The 18,843-nt window shown below is 48.7% G+C and overlaps 1 non-coding gene across 1 annotated transcript; it reads left to right on the forward strand.

The window, feature by feature from the left end:
- The first annotated feature begins 14,345 nt into the window (after positions 1–14,345).
- On the forward strand, positions 14,346–14,417 carry trnaq-cug (transfer RNA glutamine (anticodon CUG)). Its single transcript has one exon. It is a non-coding gene; the product is annotated as a tRNA-Gln (tRNA).
- Positions 14,418–18,843: the final 4,426 nt, after the last annotated feature.

The raw sequence follows: 18,843 nt of genomic DNA on the forward strand, positions 1-18,843 counted from the left end.
ACACCTGTGAACTCGTGGAAGCAAGTCATCCTCGTTCGAGGGACCACCTATCATTTGTGAGTCAACTATTGGGGCAGAAATTCCGGCCTCTCGGGTCCGTACGGAGTGTCTACGGTCCTGGGAAGGCATCGCAAATGCCAGTTTTCAGTGCACAATGCGCATGCGCTGAAAACCTGCTTTTCCGATCAGTTAAGCTGGAGCTTCCGCATCTCGGGAGCCAGGACATTTGCAAGGGCAGGGTTGCGGTATTTACCCATATCTTGCCCGGCAAATGTCCTCAAAACTCTTGCGCCTCATAAAAGCAGGCACATAGCCTACTGTTACAGGCATAAGAGTTTTAAAATACCCCAAAACATTTTAAATTAAATTATAAAAACACATTTTACTGTTAAAAACCATCCCCACTATAGTAAGTTTATTTTAAACCATTATTAAAAAAACTTTTTTAAAAATCGGACAAATATATATTTTTTAAATACATAAATAACTTTAATTTAAATTAAAAAAATATGTTGTGTATTTTTTCTATTTTTTACTATTGGTTTTGTGTGTTTGCGGGTGGGGTTCTCATTCATAATAATGGGAATTCCAACTTAGGGAGCTCCCATTATTATGAATGAGAACATACTTTACCTGATTGGCTGCCCAGAGCCATGTGACTGCAGCTCCAGCCCTGCGCACGTCCCGCTGTGCACGCGCTGCGACACGCAGTCAGTGGAGGCCTCAGGACCGGGAACTCGCGTGGGCGCAGCAGGATAAGTTTTTTTTAACCGGATCGGCCGCGGGAAGCAGCCGTCCGGGATTTCTGGGACAAAATGTTGCTGCTGTTACATCCAATTCCATCTGCCACTGAAATCTTGATCTAACACGAAGCCTCTCTGCTAGTTATTGTGCCCAGAGAGACATTGCATGACAAAGCCTTCCTTAATAAAGCCCGAAAAACATTAGTTAAGCAGGGAAAATTTGCAGTGACATTTAACCAATATTACGGCCGTCGGACTGGAGAGATATTAGTATCCTCACCCCTTTGGCAACGTCCCCTGCTGTATCGAGACTTAATCTTCAACCAGCTGTAAAATCAGATAATTTGTGTCATTCACACAGTCACAATCCCATTAGGCATAATGTTCAAGGCAAGCATCATGTACAGCCTCCGGCCCCAGCCATGATGCTGCAGGAAATCGGGATTAAATTTTAATTAAGTGACAAACATTCAAATCTTGCTGGTGGTTAAACAAGCAGAATAATATGTTCTCGGTAACCCTCAACTCAGCAGCTCCTTGTCTCTTTAGCTTAAACTCTACATCTGTTCACGTCAAAGATGACAGATTCAAAATAAATTAGCCCACTTTTAATCCTTTTTATTTATTTTATCTGCTACAACAATCTGTGCCTACAAAAGAACCCGCAGAGATTTCAGCCTAACTTCACCAATATGGGCTGCCAACGGGAGTCTGCGCTCGAAGGGAGGGTGTGTTGGAGAGTCAGCAGGAATCCTGTTCAGAGCACAGGATCAATAAACTGACCCTTTACAGACAGAGTTATGTAGAGAGATGTGAATGTACGACTGGAGAAAACCAGAAATATTGCTCTTTGGCCCATTCATAACCATATGCTATTATCCAGTCATGTGACCAATCTGGACCAATCAGTTCCACAAAAAGCGCACAAGTGGCAACCATATTGGATTTTGTGCCGACCAGCTATTAATTTTAAATTATTTTCCCCCATCTGATTTTCCAGCTACTTCACATTATTTTCAATCTCTCCTCACCTGTACTTTAATTATTTACAGCTGTGGCTCAGTGGGCAGCACTCTCTCTCTCTTGCCTCTGAGGCAGAAGGTTGTGGGTTCAAGTCCCACTCCAGCGACTTGAGCACAAAATTCTAGGCTGATACTCCCAGTGCAGTACTGAGGGAGTGCTGCACTGTCAGAGGGGCAGTACTGAGGGAGCGCTGCACTGTCGGAGGTGCCATCTTTGGGATGAGAAGTTAAACTGAGGCCCCGTCTGCACTCTCAGGTGGACGTTAAAAAATCCCATGGCACTATTTCGAAGAAGAGCAGGTGTCCTGGCCAATATTTATCCCTCAATCAACATAACAAAAAAACAGATTATTTGATCATTATCACCTTGCTGTTTGTGGGAGTTTGCTGTGCGCAAATAGGTTGCTGCGTTTCCTACATTACAACAGTAACTACACTCCAAAAGTATTTCATTGGCTGTAAAGCGCTTTGGGACGTCCAGTGACCGTGAAAGACGTATGAAAGCATGGGCCTTATGCTGAACATTAATATGACAAAGGTCCTCCACTAGCCTGTCCTCACCGCACAGCACTGCCCCCCAGCCATCAAGATCCACGGCGTGGCCCTGGACAATGTGGACCACTTCCCTTTTCTCGGGAGCCTCCTATCAACAAGAGCAGGCATTGACGACGAGATCCAACACCGCCTCCAGTGCGCCAGTGCAGCCTTTGGCCGCCTGAGGAAAAGAGTGTTTGAAGACCAATCCCTCAAAACTCTCACCAAGCTCATGGTCTACAGGGCTGTAGTGATACCCGCCCTCCTGTATGGCTCAGAGACGTGGACCATGTAGAGTAGGCACCTCAAGTCGCTGGAGAAATACCACCAACGATGTCTCTGCAAGATCCTACAAATCCCCCGGGAGGACAGACGCACAAACATTAGCGTCCTCGTCCAGACCAACATCCCCAGCATCGAAGCACTGACCACACTTGGATCAGCTCCGCTGGGCAGACCACATAGTTCACATGCCAGACACGAGACTCTGAAAGCAAGCGTTCTACTCAGAACGCATCCACAGCAAACGAGACAAAGGTGGGCAGAGGAAACGTTTCAAGGACACCCTCAAAGCCTCCCTAATAAAGTGCGACATCCCCACTGACACCTGGCCATAGACCGCCCCAAGTGGAGGAAGTGCATCCGGGAGGGCACTGAGCACCTTGAGTCTCATCGCCGAGAGCGTGCAGAAATCAAGCGCAGGCCGCGGAAGGAGCGTGTGACAAACCAGACTCCCCACCCACCCTTTCCTTCAACCACTGTCTGTCCCACCTGTGACAGAGACTGTGGTTCTCGTATCGGACTGTTCAGCCACCTAAGGACTCATGCTAAGAGTGGAAGCAAGTCTTCCTCGATTCCGAGGGGCTGCCTATGATGTATAAATGCAAGTTTTTCTTTCTTTTCCTCCTCTCCACCTATTGCCAATCCATTTTACTCCCCCCGCCCCAACTATCCTGCTGGCAGCCTCTGCCTGTTCCTGCTCACAACCCCCAGCATCCTAAATCATAGAATAGAATCATTGAAATTTATAGCACGGAAGGCCATTCGGCCCATCGTGTCCGCGCTGGCTGACAAAGAGCTACCCAGCCTAATCCCACTTTCCAGCTCTTCGTCCGTAGCCCTGTAAGTTACAGCACTTCAAGTGCACACCACATTTTTAAAATGTGGTGAGGGTTTCTGCCTCTACCATCCTTTCAGGCAGTGAGTTCCAGACCCCCACCACCCTCTGCGAGAAGAAGGTTCCCCTCAAATCCCCTCTTACCCTTCCCCCAAATCAAGGCGGGAAGGATAGAAAATAAAAAAGTGATGCATGCTGCACCATTTGGAGGTTATCTCAGAGTGGGTATCAATCCTGAGCCTCCATGGCCCCTCTCCCTAGCATCAATCTGAGGGTGAACAAGACTGTTCTCAACCTAGGTGTCATATTTGACCCTGAAATGTGTTTTCAGCCACATATCTGCGGCATAACTAAAACCGCCTTTTTCCACCTCCGTAACATTGCCGGCCTCCGCTCGTGCCTCAGCTCTTCTGCTGCTGAAGCCCTCATCCATGCCTTTGTTACCTCTAGACCTGACTACTCCAACTCACTCCTGCCCGGCCTTCCACGTTCTACACTACGTAAACTTGAAGTCATCCAAAACTCAGCAGCCCGTGTACTAACCCGCACCAAGACAAGATCACCCATCACCCCCTGTGCTTTCTGACCTACATTGGCTCCCAGTTAAACAATGCCTCGATTTCAAAATTCTTATCCTTGTTTACAAATCACTCCATGGCCTCGCCCCTCCCTATCTCTGTAATCTTTTTCAGCCTCACAATCCCACAAGATGTCTGCGCTCCTCAAATTCTGGCCTCTTGAACATCCCTCATTATAACTGCTCAACCATCGGTGGCCGTGCCTTCTGTTGCCTGGGCCCCAAGCTCCGGAACGCCCTCCCTAAACCTCTCCGCCTCGTTACCTCTCTTTCCTCCTTTAAGACGCTCCTTAAAACCTACCTCTTTAAACAAGCTTTTGATCATCTGCCTTAATTTCTTCTGTGGCTCAGTGTCAAATTTATCTGTTTGTCTGTAACACTGGTGTGAAGCACCTTGGGACATTTTACTACGTTAAAGGCGCTATATAAATACAAGTTGTTATTATTATGATGGGAGATCCCACCACAGTGAACCCAGTCTGCGACATAGAAGCTAAGAGGAGCATCTCTGTAGGAAGTGTTCTTGTACAGAAGCCAAACATCGGCAGTTTTAATCCACTCACCATAGTTCTCCTGAGTGTGTCTAACAACTGGAATGAAATGTTCGGAGTTACTAGTACAATTAGAATTCGGAAAAGTTATTTGCATCTGACAGCTGTAACTGCGGATAATGGATAGTCAACATGGTAAAGGCCATGGAATTTTTGCAATATTATATGATATTATTGAGAAGCAGGGAGCACAGAATCTGGATTATATTTTTCAACTGTTGCTCTGTTATAAAAATTGTAGTGGTTTTAATAAATTTGTTGGAAACCGTTGAATTTTAAAGTTATTGAAAAATGTAAGTGCTTCCGAGTCATTTTTAAAAATTTTCTCACAGGATATGAGCATCACTGGCAAGGCCAGCATTTATTGCCCATCGCTAATAACCCTTGAGTGTCTCACTGGGCCATTTCAGAGTCAACCACATTGCTGTGGGTCTGGAGTCACATAGAGGCCGGGCCGGGTAAGGGCAGCAGATTTCCTCCCCCAAAGGACATTAGTGACCCAGATTGTTTCATGATCACCATTACTGACACTAACCTTTATTCCAGATTAATTTAATTAACTGAATTTAAATTCCCCAGCTGCCATGGTGGGATTGGAACTCGTGTCTCTGGGATCATTAGTCCCGGCCTCTGGATTACTAGACCAGTGACATAACCACTCCGCTGGCGACAAGCAGTGAGCTTACCATGGAGGAATATCACCGAGAGCTGTAGTCGCTCTCGCCGTTTCACCAGTCCCGCTCAGAACATTAGCAGAATCCGCGCCACGGCAAAAGGTAAAAGGGAGAAAGGATGGTGTGAGAAAATGTACAGAGGCTAAAACCAGAACAGCACTAGGAATAGTGGATGGTAAGCATTTTAATTTGCTATGTTCATGGTTTTATGTAGAATGTACAGCTCAGGGACAGGCCATTGGGCCCAACTGGTCCGTGCCGGTGTTTATGCTCCACACCAGCCCCCTCCCACACCTCCTCATCTCACCCATAAGAACATAAGAAATAGGAGCAGGAGTAGGCCATATGACCCCTCAAGCCTGCTCCACCATTCAATAAGATCATGGCTGATCTGATCATGAACTCAGCTCCACTTCCCCGCCCGCTCCCCATAACCCTTTATTCCCTTATCGCTCAAAAATCTGTCTGTCTCCACCTTAAATATATTCAATGACCCAGCCTCCACAGCTCTCTGGGGCAGGGAATTCCACAGATTTACAGCCCTCTGAGAGAAGAAATTCCTCCTCATCTCAGTTTTAAATGGGCGGCCCCTTATTCTGAAACGATGCCCCCCCCCCCCCCCCCAGTTCTAGATTCCCCCACAAGGGGAAACATCCTCTCTGCATCTACCCTATCCAGCCATATCAGCATATCCTTCCATTCCTTTATCGCTTATATTTAGTTTCCCTTTTAATACATCTATGCTATTCGCCTTCAGTTTGCTGTGGTGGGAACCAGCAACAATTTCAGAGATTAGTTTTTGCCGATGATGAGATCTCACGAGCCAGCGTGTCTCACAGCCTGCAAGGGAACATTGGACAAGCGATACGGTCACACATGAATTAGTTGCTCACAGAACTATTACCAGAACATAACAGCTCCATCTGTTCGGACTGCTTTCATCTGCAGATTATGTACAATATTCAGCGGCCCTGTAATGATCAACAAGCCTGATTGAAAGCGAATCAGGAGCCTGGTCAGACCTGTAAAGCAGACATTTCGCGGCTCTCACACTGAAATGGCTGGAAAAGGAAGTTTCAATCGATGAAAGATATAAAGTTAAAGGCTTGGCCTCGGTTCACGTGTAGTGTCTGTGCCACCTGCTCTCTCCCTCCTCGGATTGATCGCCAATATTTACACGTTGTAAATCCTCTCCGGTTCATGTGCTGCATCTGTAATCTCTGTGTTCTTCAGAATGTTTCACTAATTTGTTTTTATATTATCGGTCTCTGACGGGGTTGCTATCAGTTTTGGAACATCTGCTCCCTGTGATATTGCAATTCCTGGCCAAGTCACAGCAATGTTGTCTGCGCTGTTTGTACAGGATCTGCCCCACTCTCCCCGCGCTGGATGTGTATCGAAAGATCAGTCGTCAGGTACAAGTGTTTCTACCTGTGTTACATCTTTGACGGAACGCTATTCCAGTCGTGGCTTTCACTCTTGCCGGTATTTGGAACATTGCGGCAGTGTTCTCGGTTTCTGGCCGCAGACAGTTTAGTTCCCTGGTGCTTCATTTCAAAGGTGCCGCTGGCGTTCCTGGGGGCAATGTGGCGAGATGGGACCTGCCAGCTGTAGGCAGGGCCAGGGCACAGGCACAGGCTGGGGGGTGTGGTGGTGGAGTGTGCCGGGGATAGTGCTCTGAGGGTACATCCAGAGGGTGAACCTCTCACAACCCTTCCTATTCCGAAGCCTGTGCTGCTTCCAGTGGCCTCTGTCTTGTTGGATAATGGGGGGGGGGGGGGGGAGAGCTGCAGTGGGGGGCCTGGGGTGGGGCTCCAATGGGGGGGGGGGCGGCGCTGGGGTGGTTCCAATGGGGGCCTGGGGAGCGGGGGGAAGGTTCCAATTGGGGGGGCAGATTCCAATGGGGGGCCGGGGGGTTCTAATGGCGGGGGAGGGGGGCTGGGGGGAGGTTCCAATGGGGGGGCCTGGGGGGGAGGGGTTCCAATGGGGAGTGCCTGGGGGGGGAGGAGGTTCCAATGGGGGAGCTGGGGGAGCTCCAATGGGGGGGTGCCTTGGGGGGGGGGGAAGGTTCCAATGGGGGAGCTGGGGGAGCTCCAATGGGGGGTGCCTGGGGGGGGGAGGTTCCAATGGGGGAGCTCCAATGGGGGAGGGTGGTCTGGGGGAGGTTCCAGTTGGGGTGCCTGGGGGGGTGTTCCAATGCCGGGGGAGGGGGGGTGGGGGGAAGCTCTCCTTAAATGGTATGTTGGCCTTCATAGCTAGGGGATTTGAGTAGAGGAGCAGGAGGTCTTACTGCAGTTGTACAGGGCCTTGATGAGGTCTCACCTGGAATATTGTGTTCAGTTTTGGTTTCCTAGTCTGAGGAAGGACGTTCTTGCTTTTGAGGGAGTGCAGCGAAGGTTCACCAGGCTAATTCCAGGGATGGCTGGACTGTCATATGAGGAGAGACTGGATCAACTGGGCCTTTATTCACTGGAGTTTAGAAGGATGAGAGGGGATCTCATAGAAACGTATAAGATTCTGACGGGATTGGACAGGTTAGATGCGGGAAGAATGTTCCCGATGTTGGGGAAGTCCAGAACCAGGGGACACGGGATAAGGGGTAGGCCACTTAAGACTGAGATGAGAGAAACTTCTTCACTCAGAGAGTTGTTGACCCGTGGAATTCCCTGCCGCAGAGAGTTGTTGATGCCAGTTCATTGGATATATTCAAGAGAGCATTAGATATGGCCTTTACGGCTAAGGGGATCAAGGGATATGGAGAGAAAGCAGGAAAGGGGTACTGAGGTGACTGATCAGCCATAATCTTATTGAATGGTGGTGCAGGCTTGAAGGGCCGAATGGCCTATTCCTGCACCTATTTTCTATGTTTCTGAGTTTCTCCTCCTGGCCGACAAGCAGTGCTGGAAAGGTACTTACCTCTTCCCTGCCGGAGCTCTCGCCTCCCTTCAGCGGCCGGGTTTCCTGAGGATGGGAAAACCCGACCGGCTAGGGTCACACCTAGAAAACAGATTAAATATGAGGCAGGCAGCCTCATTATAATATTTAAATGCCTACCCGCCTCCAGGGAGCAGATTGGTCACCCGCCCTCCTGTCCCGCCTCCGTTAAACTGGAAGCAGGCAGGTTGGGGTCGGGTTTGAGATTTTTTACATTTTAACGTCCCACTCAACCTCAACCCGACCCGTTTTATTTTGGTTAAAGTCACCCCTAATGTGTGCACAGCAAGCTCCCTCAAACAGCAATATGATAATAACCAGATAATCTGTTTTAATGATGTTGGTTGAAGGATAAATATTGGCCAGGACACGGGAGATAACTCTCCTGCTCTTCTTCGAAATAATGGCCATGGGGAGAAAAATTGGCCTCATTTGCGCCTCCAGTTAGCGCCTCTTGGAGGGGGGGGGGGTGATAATGGGGTGCAAAAGCTTTGCGACCGGGCGCGGCGAGATCAGCGACTCCCGCTTTATTTGGCAGTTCGGCATTGCGCCCCTATCTCCATCGCCCGAAGATCGTGACGTCATCGCCGAGCAATTCGACCCGGTAACGCCTCGGGACCCGAACTTGGGCTCCGCCCCCTGCAGCATCGCCCGACAACAACACTGTCAGCTGCAGGAGGTGTCGGTTGGGAGGCCGGGCGCTTCGGGGGCGAGAGTTAAAGGCGAGGCGGCCATGGTAAGTAAAAAAACATTTCAAATCTCTCCAATTTTTGACCTTGTTTGCTGCCCGCGATCGATCAGCCCGACAGTGTGCCGCAGTGAATCGGGCAGATCGGGAGGGATAGCGGCTGCCGTAAGTCATCTTTTGTGGATGCCCTTTGTTGTGTATCTGTAAAGCATGCACTCCCATGTTCCGCCACCAGGGAGCACATTCCCTGAAGTCCCAAGTGATCCCAGCATCCCTTGGGAGCACTGTATATAAGCCGGCCCCTAAGGCCTGTTCCTCACTCTGGAGTGTCTTAATAAAGACTAAGGTCACTGTAACTTTAACCTCCCTGTGTGCAGTTTCATCTGTGTTAGGAACACAATAACTGGCGATGAGAATACGAATCCAACGCAAAGATGCAGCAAACTGTGGGCATCCTGGAGAAGTTCTGGAGGGTGAGGACTGGGAAGCCTATGTCGAACGGCTAGACTAGTACTTTGTAGCCAACGAGCTGGACGGAGAAGGAAGCGCTGCAAAAAGGAGAGCGGTCCTCCTCACGGTCTGCGGGGCACCGACCTACAGCCTCATGAAGAATCTTCTGGCTCTGGTAAAACCCACAGATAAGTCGTATGAGGAGCTGTGTACACTTGTTCGGGAGCATCTTAACCCGAGGGAGAGCGTGCTGATGGCGAGGTATCGATTCTACACGTGCCAGCGATCTGAAGGTCAGGAAGTGGCGAGCTACGTCGCCGAGCTAAGGCGACTTGCAGGACAATGTGACTTTGATGGCTACCTGGAGCAAATGCTCAGAGATTTTTTTGTACTGGGCATTGGCCACGAGACTATCCTACGAAAACGTTTGACTGTAGAGACACCGACTCTCAGTAAGGCCATTGCGATAGCACAGGCATTTATGTCCACCAGTGATAACACCAAACAAATCTGTCAGCACACAAGTGCTAGCAATGTTCATAAATTAACTGGAACTGTGTTTGCAAGCAGAAATGTACAGGGCAGAAACCACGAGTCTGCAACTGCCAGCAGGCCTCAGGTGACCCAGATGACTCAGAGTCCGCAACAAAGGATGAATGCAAGGCAATTCACATCTTGTTGGAATTGTGGAGACTTCCATTCAGTCTATTGATGCCGCTTCAAAGGGTATGTTTGCAAGAGCTGTGGAACAATGGGAACCTCCAACGAGCTTGCAGATGAGCTGCAAGCTCTGCAAAACCTGCTAACCAGAACGTGGCAGAGGAAGATCGGTCCATGGTGGATCAAAGCAATTTCAAGTCTCAGAGAGAGGAGGCAGATGCTGAAGTGCACAGTGTGCACACATTTTCGATGAAATGTCGACCTACAATGCTAAATGCAAAATTGAATGGCTTGCCCGTAGCCATGGAACTGGACACTGGCGCTAGCCAATCCATCATGAGTAAAAAGATGTTTGAGAGACTGTGGTGCAATTGGTACTCAGACCAGCCTTGAGTCCCATCCACACGCAACTGAGAACGTACACCAAAGAGCTTATCACTGTCCTGGGCAGCGCCATGGTCAAGGTCACCTACGAAGGCATGGTGCACGAACTGCCACTCTGGCCCCGCACTGCTTGGAAGGAGCTGGCTAGGCAAAATCCGCTGGAACTGGGATGACATCTGAGTGCTATCACATGTCGATGAGGCCTCATGTACCCAGGTTCTAAACAAATTTCCTTCCCTTTTTGAGCCAGGCATTGGAAACTTTTCCGGGGCGAAGTTGCAGATCCACTTGGTCCCAGAGGTACGACCCATTCACCACAAGGCGCGAGCAGTACCTCACATGATGAGGGAGAGACTGGAAATCGATCTGGTCAGGCTGCAACGCGAGGGCATCATCTCCCCAGTGGAATTCAGCGAGTGGGCCAGCCCGATTGTTCCAATACTCAAAAGTGATGGCACGGTCAGGATTTGCGGCAATTATAAGGTAACTATTAATCGTTTCTCGCTACAGGACCAATACCCGCTACCTAAGGCAGATGATCTATTTGCGACGCTGGCAGGAGGCAAGACATTCACCAATCTCGACCTGACTTCAGCCGACCTGACGCGGGAGCTGGAGGAGTCTTCGAAGGGCCTCACCTGCATCAACATGCACAAGGGACTGTTCATCTACAACAGATGCCCGTTTGGAATTCGGTTGGCTGCAGCGATCTTCCAGAGAAACATGGAGAACCTACTGAAGTCGGTACAACGCACGGTGGTTTTACAGGATGATATATTGGTCACGGGTCGGGACATCATCGAGCACCTACAAAACCTGGAGGAGGTCCTCCAGTGACTGGATCGTGTAGGGCTGCGGCTGAAGAGGTCAAAATGTGACTTCATGGCAACAGAAGTGGAGTTTTTGGGGAGAAAGATCGCGGCGGAAGGCATTCGGCCCACAAACGCCAAGACAGAGGCTATCAGGAACGCGCCCAGGCCACGGAGCTGCGGTCGTTCTTGGGACTCCTCAACTATTTTGGTAACTTCCTACCGGGGTTAAGCACTCTCTTAGAGCCCCTATACGTGTTATTGCGTAAAGGTGAGAACTGGGTATGGCGAAAAAATCAAGTGATTGCTTTTGAGAAAGCCAGAAACATTTTATGCTCCAACAAGCTGCTTGTATTGTATAACCCGTGTAAAAGACTTGTGCTAGCATGTGATGCATCGTCGTACGGAGTTGGGTATGTATTACAACAAGCTAACATTGCGGGGAAGTTGCAACCTGTCACCTATGTCTCCAGGAGCTTGTCTAAGGCTGAGAGGGCCTACAGCATGATTGAGAAAGAGGCATTAGAGTGTGTGTTCGGGGTAAAGAAAATGCATCAGTACCTGTTTGGCCTCAAATTTGAGCTGGAAACCGATCACAAGCCCCTCACATCCCTGTTCGCTGAAAATAAGGGGATAAATACTAATGCCTCAGCCCGCATACAAAGGTGGGCACTCGCGTTATCAGCGTATAACTATACCATCCGCCACAGGCCAAGCACCGAGAACTGTGCGGATGCTCTCAGTCGGCTACCTTTGTCCATCACAGGGGTGGAAATGGCGCAGCCTGCAAACTTGTTGATGGTGGTGCAGCCCACAGACTTGTTGATGGTCATGGAAGCGATTGAAAATGAAAAATCACCTGGTCACAGCCCGCCAGATTAGGACTTGGACCAGCCAAGATCCTCTGCTGTCCCTAGTAAAAACTGTGTACTGCATGGGAGCTGGGCCAGCATCCCCGTTGAAATGCAAGAGCCAATCAAGCCGTTCCAGCGGCGAAAGGACGAGCTGTCCATTCAGGCAGACTGCCTGTTATGGGGTAACCGCGTAGTGTTACCCAAAAGGGGCAGGGAGACGTTCATCTCAGATCTCCACAGCACACACCCGGGTATAGTAATGATGAAAGCGATAGCCAGATCCCACGTGTGGTGGCCTGGTATCGACTCTGACTTAGAGTCCTGTGTACGGCAATGCAGTGTATGTGCTCAGTTGAGCAACGCGCCCAGAGAGGCACCACTAAGTTTGTGGTCCTGACCCTCCAGACCATGGTCAAGGATCCATGTCGACTATGTGGGCCCGTTTCTCGGTAAAATGTTCCTGGTGGTGGTGGATGCTTTTTCAAAATGGATTGAATGTGAAATAATGTCGGGAAGCACCGCCACCGCCACCATTGAAAGCCTGAGGGCCATGTTTGCCACCCACGGCCTGCCTGATATACTGGTCAGTGACAACGGGCCATGTTTCACCAGTGCTGAATTGAAAGAATTCATGACCCGCAATGGGATCAAACATGTCACCTCGGCCCCGTTTAAACCAGCCTCCAATGGGCAGGCAGAACGGGCAGTACAAACAATCAAACAGAGCCTTAAACGAGTCACATAAGGCTCACTCCAAACCCGCCTGTCCCGAGTACTGCTCAGCTACCGCACGAGACCCCACTCGCTCACAGAGATGCCCCCGGCTGAGCTACTCATGAAAAGGACACTTAAAACCAGACTCTCACTGGTTCACCCCAACCTGTATGCTCAGGTAGAGAGCAGACGGCAGCAACAAAATGTAAACGATGGTCGCGCCACTGTGTCACAGGAAATTGATCTGAATGACCCTGTGTATGTGCTAAACTATGGATATGGTCCCAAGTGGATCGCGGGCACGGTGATAGCTAAAGAAGGGAATAGGGTGTTTGTAGTCAAACCAGACAATGGACAAATTTGCAGAAAGCGCCTGGACCAAACGAGGCTGCGGTTCACAGACTGCCCTGAACAACCCACAGCAGACACCACCTTTTTCGAGCCCACAACACACACCCAAAGTATCAACGACACCACCCCGGACCAGGAAATCGAACCCATCACGCCCAACAGCCCAGCAAGGCCAGGCTCACCCAGCAGCCCTGCAGGGCCAACAACACGCCAGCCCAGCGAGGGCACAGCCAACACACCAGAACAGACATTTGTACCGAGGCGGTCCACCAGGGAAAGAAAGGCTCCCGACCACCTCACCTTGTAAATAGTTTTCACTTTGACTTTGGGGGGGGTGGGGGGGAGTGATGTTGTGTATCTGTAAAGCGAGACTCCTATGTTCTGCCACCAGGGAGCGCATCCCCTGAAGTCCCAATGGATCCCAGCATTCCTTGGGAGCACTGTATATAAGCCGGCCCCTAAGGCCTGTTCCTCACTCTGGAGTGTCTCAATAAAGACTGAGGTCACTGTTACTTTAACCTCCCTGTGTGCAGTCTCATCTGTGTCAGGAACACAATACCCTTCTCCTTAAGAGAGGAAAGGAGACTTTTAAGGTGGCAGCTCCGCACGGCCCAGTGTACAATGCTGTTGCACCCACCTCCCCGCCCGCCGACTGCGCTCCAGGGAGTAGAGGGCCTGATTTAGCGCTCCACTTCCTCCTTGCCATTAATTTTTCAAACTTTGAAAAGTTACCGCCCCAAACAGGACGCTTCCGAATTTCTCCCCCATGGAATCTTTTCAGTTCACCTGTGAGGGCAGCCTAGAGTTAAAATCTCATGTAAAAGACAGCACCTCTGACAGATGCTACCCTGGAGCATCAGCCTACATTTTGTAGGTGGTATTTGAACCCACAACCCTCTGACACAGAGGCGAGTGTACCACTCACTGAGCCACGGCTGACGGTGTTGGCAAAGGTGTAATTGGCAGGTGACCCCCTCCCCGAGCCCAGCAATTTCAGTGCCATATTGTCCAACCAGTTTTCCCAAGCTTCACTGCAGGTTTACAGCGTTCGACGTACACATCGCACTCCATCGATTCACTGAGCCCCAGTACAGACTGTCATTGTGACATATTAATCAGACCCATTGATACATGTCTACATATAGCTTTACACACTCTCCTACAGGCCTTCCAACTCTTCATTTCTGAAGAGTCACCTGTGTTAATATACACATAGTTATCTTATGACTTAGTTTGCCAGTATGTTTTATATTAAACCTAGTAAATTATGTGTTTATGACAACGGTTCCATGGTGCAATGGTTAGCACTCTGAACTCTGAATCCAATGATCCGAGTTCAAATCTCGGTGGAACCTTACTTTTCATCGGATATATTCAAGAGGGAGTTAGATATGGCCCTTACGGCTAAAGGGATCAAGGGGTATGGAGAGAAAGCAGGAATGGGGTACTGAGGTGAATGATCAGCCATGATCATATTGAATGGTGGTGCAGGCTCGAAGGGCCGGATGGCTTGCTCCTGCACCTATTTTCTATGTTTCACTCAATTGACTTTATTTAACAAAAAGTTAGTTTGCAGGTGCAGCAGGTAATCAGGAAGGCGAATGGAATGTTGGCCTTCATTGCGAGAGGGATGGAGTACAAAAGCAGGGAGGTCCTGCTGCAACTGTACAGGGTATTGGTGAGGCCGCACCTGGAGTACTGCGTGCAGTTTTGGTCACCTTACTTAAGGAAGGATATACCAGCTTTGGAGGGGGTACAGAGACGATTCACTTGGCTGATTCCGGAGATGAGGGGGTTACCTTATGATGATAGATTGAGTAGACTGGGTCTTTACTCGTTGGAGTTCAGAAGGATGAGGGGTGATCTTATCGAAACATTTAAAATAATGAAAGGGATAGACAAGATAGAGGCGGAGAGGTTGTTTCCACTGGTCGGGGAGACTAGAACTAGGGGGCACAGCCTCAAAATACGGGGGAGCCAATTTAAAACCGAGTTGAGAAGGAATTTCTTCTCCCAGAGGGTTGTGAATCTGTGGAATTTTCTGCCCAAAGAAGCAGTTGAGACTAGCTCATTGAATGTATTCAAGTCACAGATAGATAGATTTTTAACCAATAAGGGAATTAAGGGTTACGGGGAGCGGGCGGGTAAGTGGAGCTGAGTCCACGGCCAGATCAGCCATGATCTTGTTGAATGGCGGAGCAGGCTCGAGGGGCTAGATGGCCTACTCCTGTTCCTAATTCTTATGTTCTTATTATGTAACCCAAAGCTTCCGGGGACTGGCTCCATAAATCAGATTGTGCTGTAGTACTTGACTGAGTCTTCATCCGTATAAAACTTTCTGAAGAATGGCAGACCTTCTCATGTTTATTCACATTCTCCACCGTGAAGCAGGCAGCGGGGAATGACCTCTCACCTCTGGCCACGTCACATAAAATATCCTAACCATCTGATCAAAGCACACTCATAAATTGCTATCCTCTTTATTAACAATAATACATTCGGCGCAATATTATATCCTGAAAAGATAGATCACTTAATTCGTAATCAACGGATACATAGCAACATGTCATCCCCCGATCATCATAGGCAGTCCCTCGGTGGCTCAACAGTCCAATACGAGAATAACAGACTCTGTCACAGGTGGGACAGATAGTCGTTGAGGGAAGGGGTGGGTGGAAGCGGTTTCTGCATGCTTTCAGCGCCGAGACATAGAAACATAGAAACATAGAAAATAGGTGCAGGAGTAGGCCATTCGGCCCTTCGAGCCTGCACCGCCATTCAATAAGATCATGGCTGATCATTCACCTCTGTACCCCTTTCCTGCTTTCTCTCCATACCCCTTGATCCCTTTAGCCGTAAGGGCCATATCTAACTCCCTCTTGAATATACCCAATGAACTGGCATCAACAACTCTCTGTGGCAAGGAATTCCACAGGTTAACAACTCTCTGAGTGAAGAAATTTCTCCTCATCTCAGTCCTAAACGGCCTATCCCTTATCCTAAGACTGTGTCCCCTGGTTCTGGACTTCCCCAACATCGGGAACATTCTTCCCACATCCAACCTGTCCCATCCCGTCAGAATATTATATGTTTCTATGAGATCCCCTCTCATCCTTCTAAACTCCAATGTATAAAGGCCCACTTGATCTAGTCTCTCCTCATATGTCAGTCCTGCCATCCCGGGAATCAGTCTGGTGAACCTTCACTGCACTCCCTCAATAGCAAAAACATCCTTCCTCAGATTGGGAGACCAAAACTGAACACAATATTCCAGGTGAGGCCTCACCAAGGCCCTGTACAACTGCAGTAAGACCTCCCTGCTCCTATACTCAAATTCCCTAGCTATGAAGGCCAACATACCATTTGCCTTCCTCACCATCTGCTGTACCAGTATGCCAAATTTCAATGACTGATGAACCATGACACCCAGGTCTGATTGCACCTCCCCTTTTCCTAATCTGCCGCCATTCAGATAATATTCTGTCTTCGCGTTTTTGCCCCCAAAGTGGATAACCTCACATTTATCCACATTATATTGCACCTGCCATGCATTTGCCCACTGACCTAACCTGTCCAAGTCACCCTGCAGCCTCTTAGCGTCCCCCTCACAGCTCACACCGTCACCCAGTTTAGTGTCATCTGCAAACTTGGAGATATTCCTTCATCCAAATCATTGATATATATTGTAAAGAGCTGGGGTCCCAGCACTGAGCCCTGCGGCGCTCCACTAGTCACTGCCTGCCATTCTGAAAAGGACCCATTTATCCCGACTCTTTGCTTCCTGTCTGCCAACCAGTTCTCTATCCACGTCAGTATATTACCTCCAATACCATGTGCTTTGATTTTGCATACCAATCTCTTGTGTGGGACCTTGTCAAAAGCCTTTTGAAAGTCCAAATACACCAAAAGCACTGGTTCTCCCTTGTCCACTCTACGAGTTACATCCTCAAAAAATTCCAGAAGAATTTTCAAGCATGATTTCTCTTTCATAAATCCGTGCTGACTTGGACCAATCCTGTCACTGCTTTCCAAATGTGCTACTATTTCATCCTTAATAATTGATTAAGAACATAAGAACATAAGAATTAGGAACAGGAGTAGGCCATCTAGCCCCTCGAGCCTGCTCCGCCATTCAATAAGATCATGGCTGATCTGGTCGTGGACTCAGCTCCACTTACCCGCCCTCTCCCCGTAACCCTTAATTCCCTTATTGGTTAAAAATCTATCTATCTTTGACTTGAATACATTCAATGAGCTAGCCTCAACTGCTTCCCTGGGCAGAGAATTCCACAGATTCACAACCCTCTGGGAGAAGAAATTCTTTCTCAACTCGGTTTTAAATTGGTTCCTCCATATTTTGAGGCTGTGCCCCCTAGTTCTAGTCTCCCCGACCAGTGGAAACAACCTCTCTGCCTCTATCTTGTCTATCCCTTTCATGATTTTAAATGTTTCTATAAAATCACCCCTCATCCTTCTGAACTCCAATGAGTAAAGACCCAGTCTACTCAATCTATCATCATAAGGTAACCCCCTCATTTGTCGAATCAGCCTAGTGAATCGTCTCTGTACCCCTTCCAAGGCTAGTATATCCTTCCTTAAGTAAGGTGACCAAAACTGCATGCAGTACTCCAGGTGCGGCCTTACCAATACCTTATACAGTTGCAGCAACACCTCCCTGCTTTTGTACTCCATCCCTCTCGCAATGAAGGCCAACATTCCATTCACCTTCCTGATTACCTGCTGCACCTGCAAACTAACCTTTTGGGATTCATGCACAAGGACCCCCAGGTCCCTCTGCACCACAGCATGTTGTAATTTCTCCCCATTCAAATAACATTCCCTTTTACTTTTTTTTCCCCAAGGTGGATGACCTCACACTTTCCGACATTGTATTCCATCTGCAAAACCTTAGCCCATTCGCTTAACCTATCCAAATCTCCTTGCAGCCTCTCTGTGTCCTCTACACAACCCGCTTTCCCACTAATCTTTGTGTCATCTGCAAATTTTGTTGCACTACACTCTGTCTCCTCTTCCAGGTCATCTATGTATATTGTAAACAGTTGTGGTCCCAGTACCGATCCCTGTGGCACATCACTAATCACTGATTTCCAACCGGAAAAGGATCCATTTATCCCAACTCTCTGCTTTCTGTTCGCCAGCCAATTCTCTATCCATGCTAATACATTTCCTCTGACTCCGTGTACCTTTATCTTCTGCAGTAACCTTTTGTGTGGCACCTTATCGAATGCCTTTTGGAAATCTAGATACACCACATCCATCGGTACACCTCTATCCACCATGCTCGTTATATCCTCAAAGAATTCCAGTAAATTAGTTAAACATGATTTCCCTTTTATGAATCCATGCTGCGTCTGCTTGATTGCACTATTCCTATCCAGATGTCCCACTATTTCTTCCTTAATGATAGTTTCAAGCATTTTCCCCACTACAGATGTTAAACTAACCGGCCTATAGTTACCTGCCTTTTGTCTGCCCCCTTTTTTAAACAGAGGCGTTACATTAGCTGCTCTCCAATCCGCTGGTACCTCCCCAGAGTCCAGAGAATTTTGGTAGATTATAACAAATGCATCTGCTATAACTTCCGCCATCTCTTTTAATACCCTGGGATGCATTTCATCAGGACCAGGGGACTTGTCTACCTTCAGTCCCATTAGTCAGTCCAGCACTACCTCCCTAGTGATAGTGATTGTCTCAAGGTTCTCCCTTCCCACATTCCTATGACCAGCAATTTTTGGCATGGTTTTTGTGTCTTCCACTGTG

Source organism: Pristiophorus japonicus, chromosome 14 (assembly GCF_044704955.1).
Source record: "Pristiophorus japonicus isolate sPriJap1 chromosome 14, sPriJap1.hap1, whole genome shotgun sequence".
Classification (NCBI taxonomy): Eukaryota; Metazoa; Chordata; class Chondrichthyes; family Pristiophoridae; genus Pristiophorus; species Pristiophorus japonicus.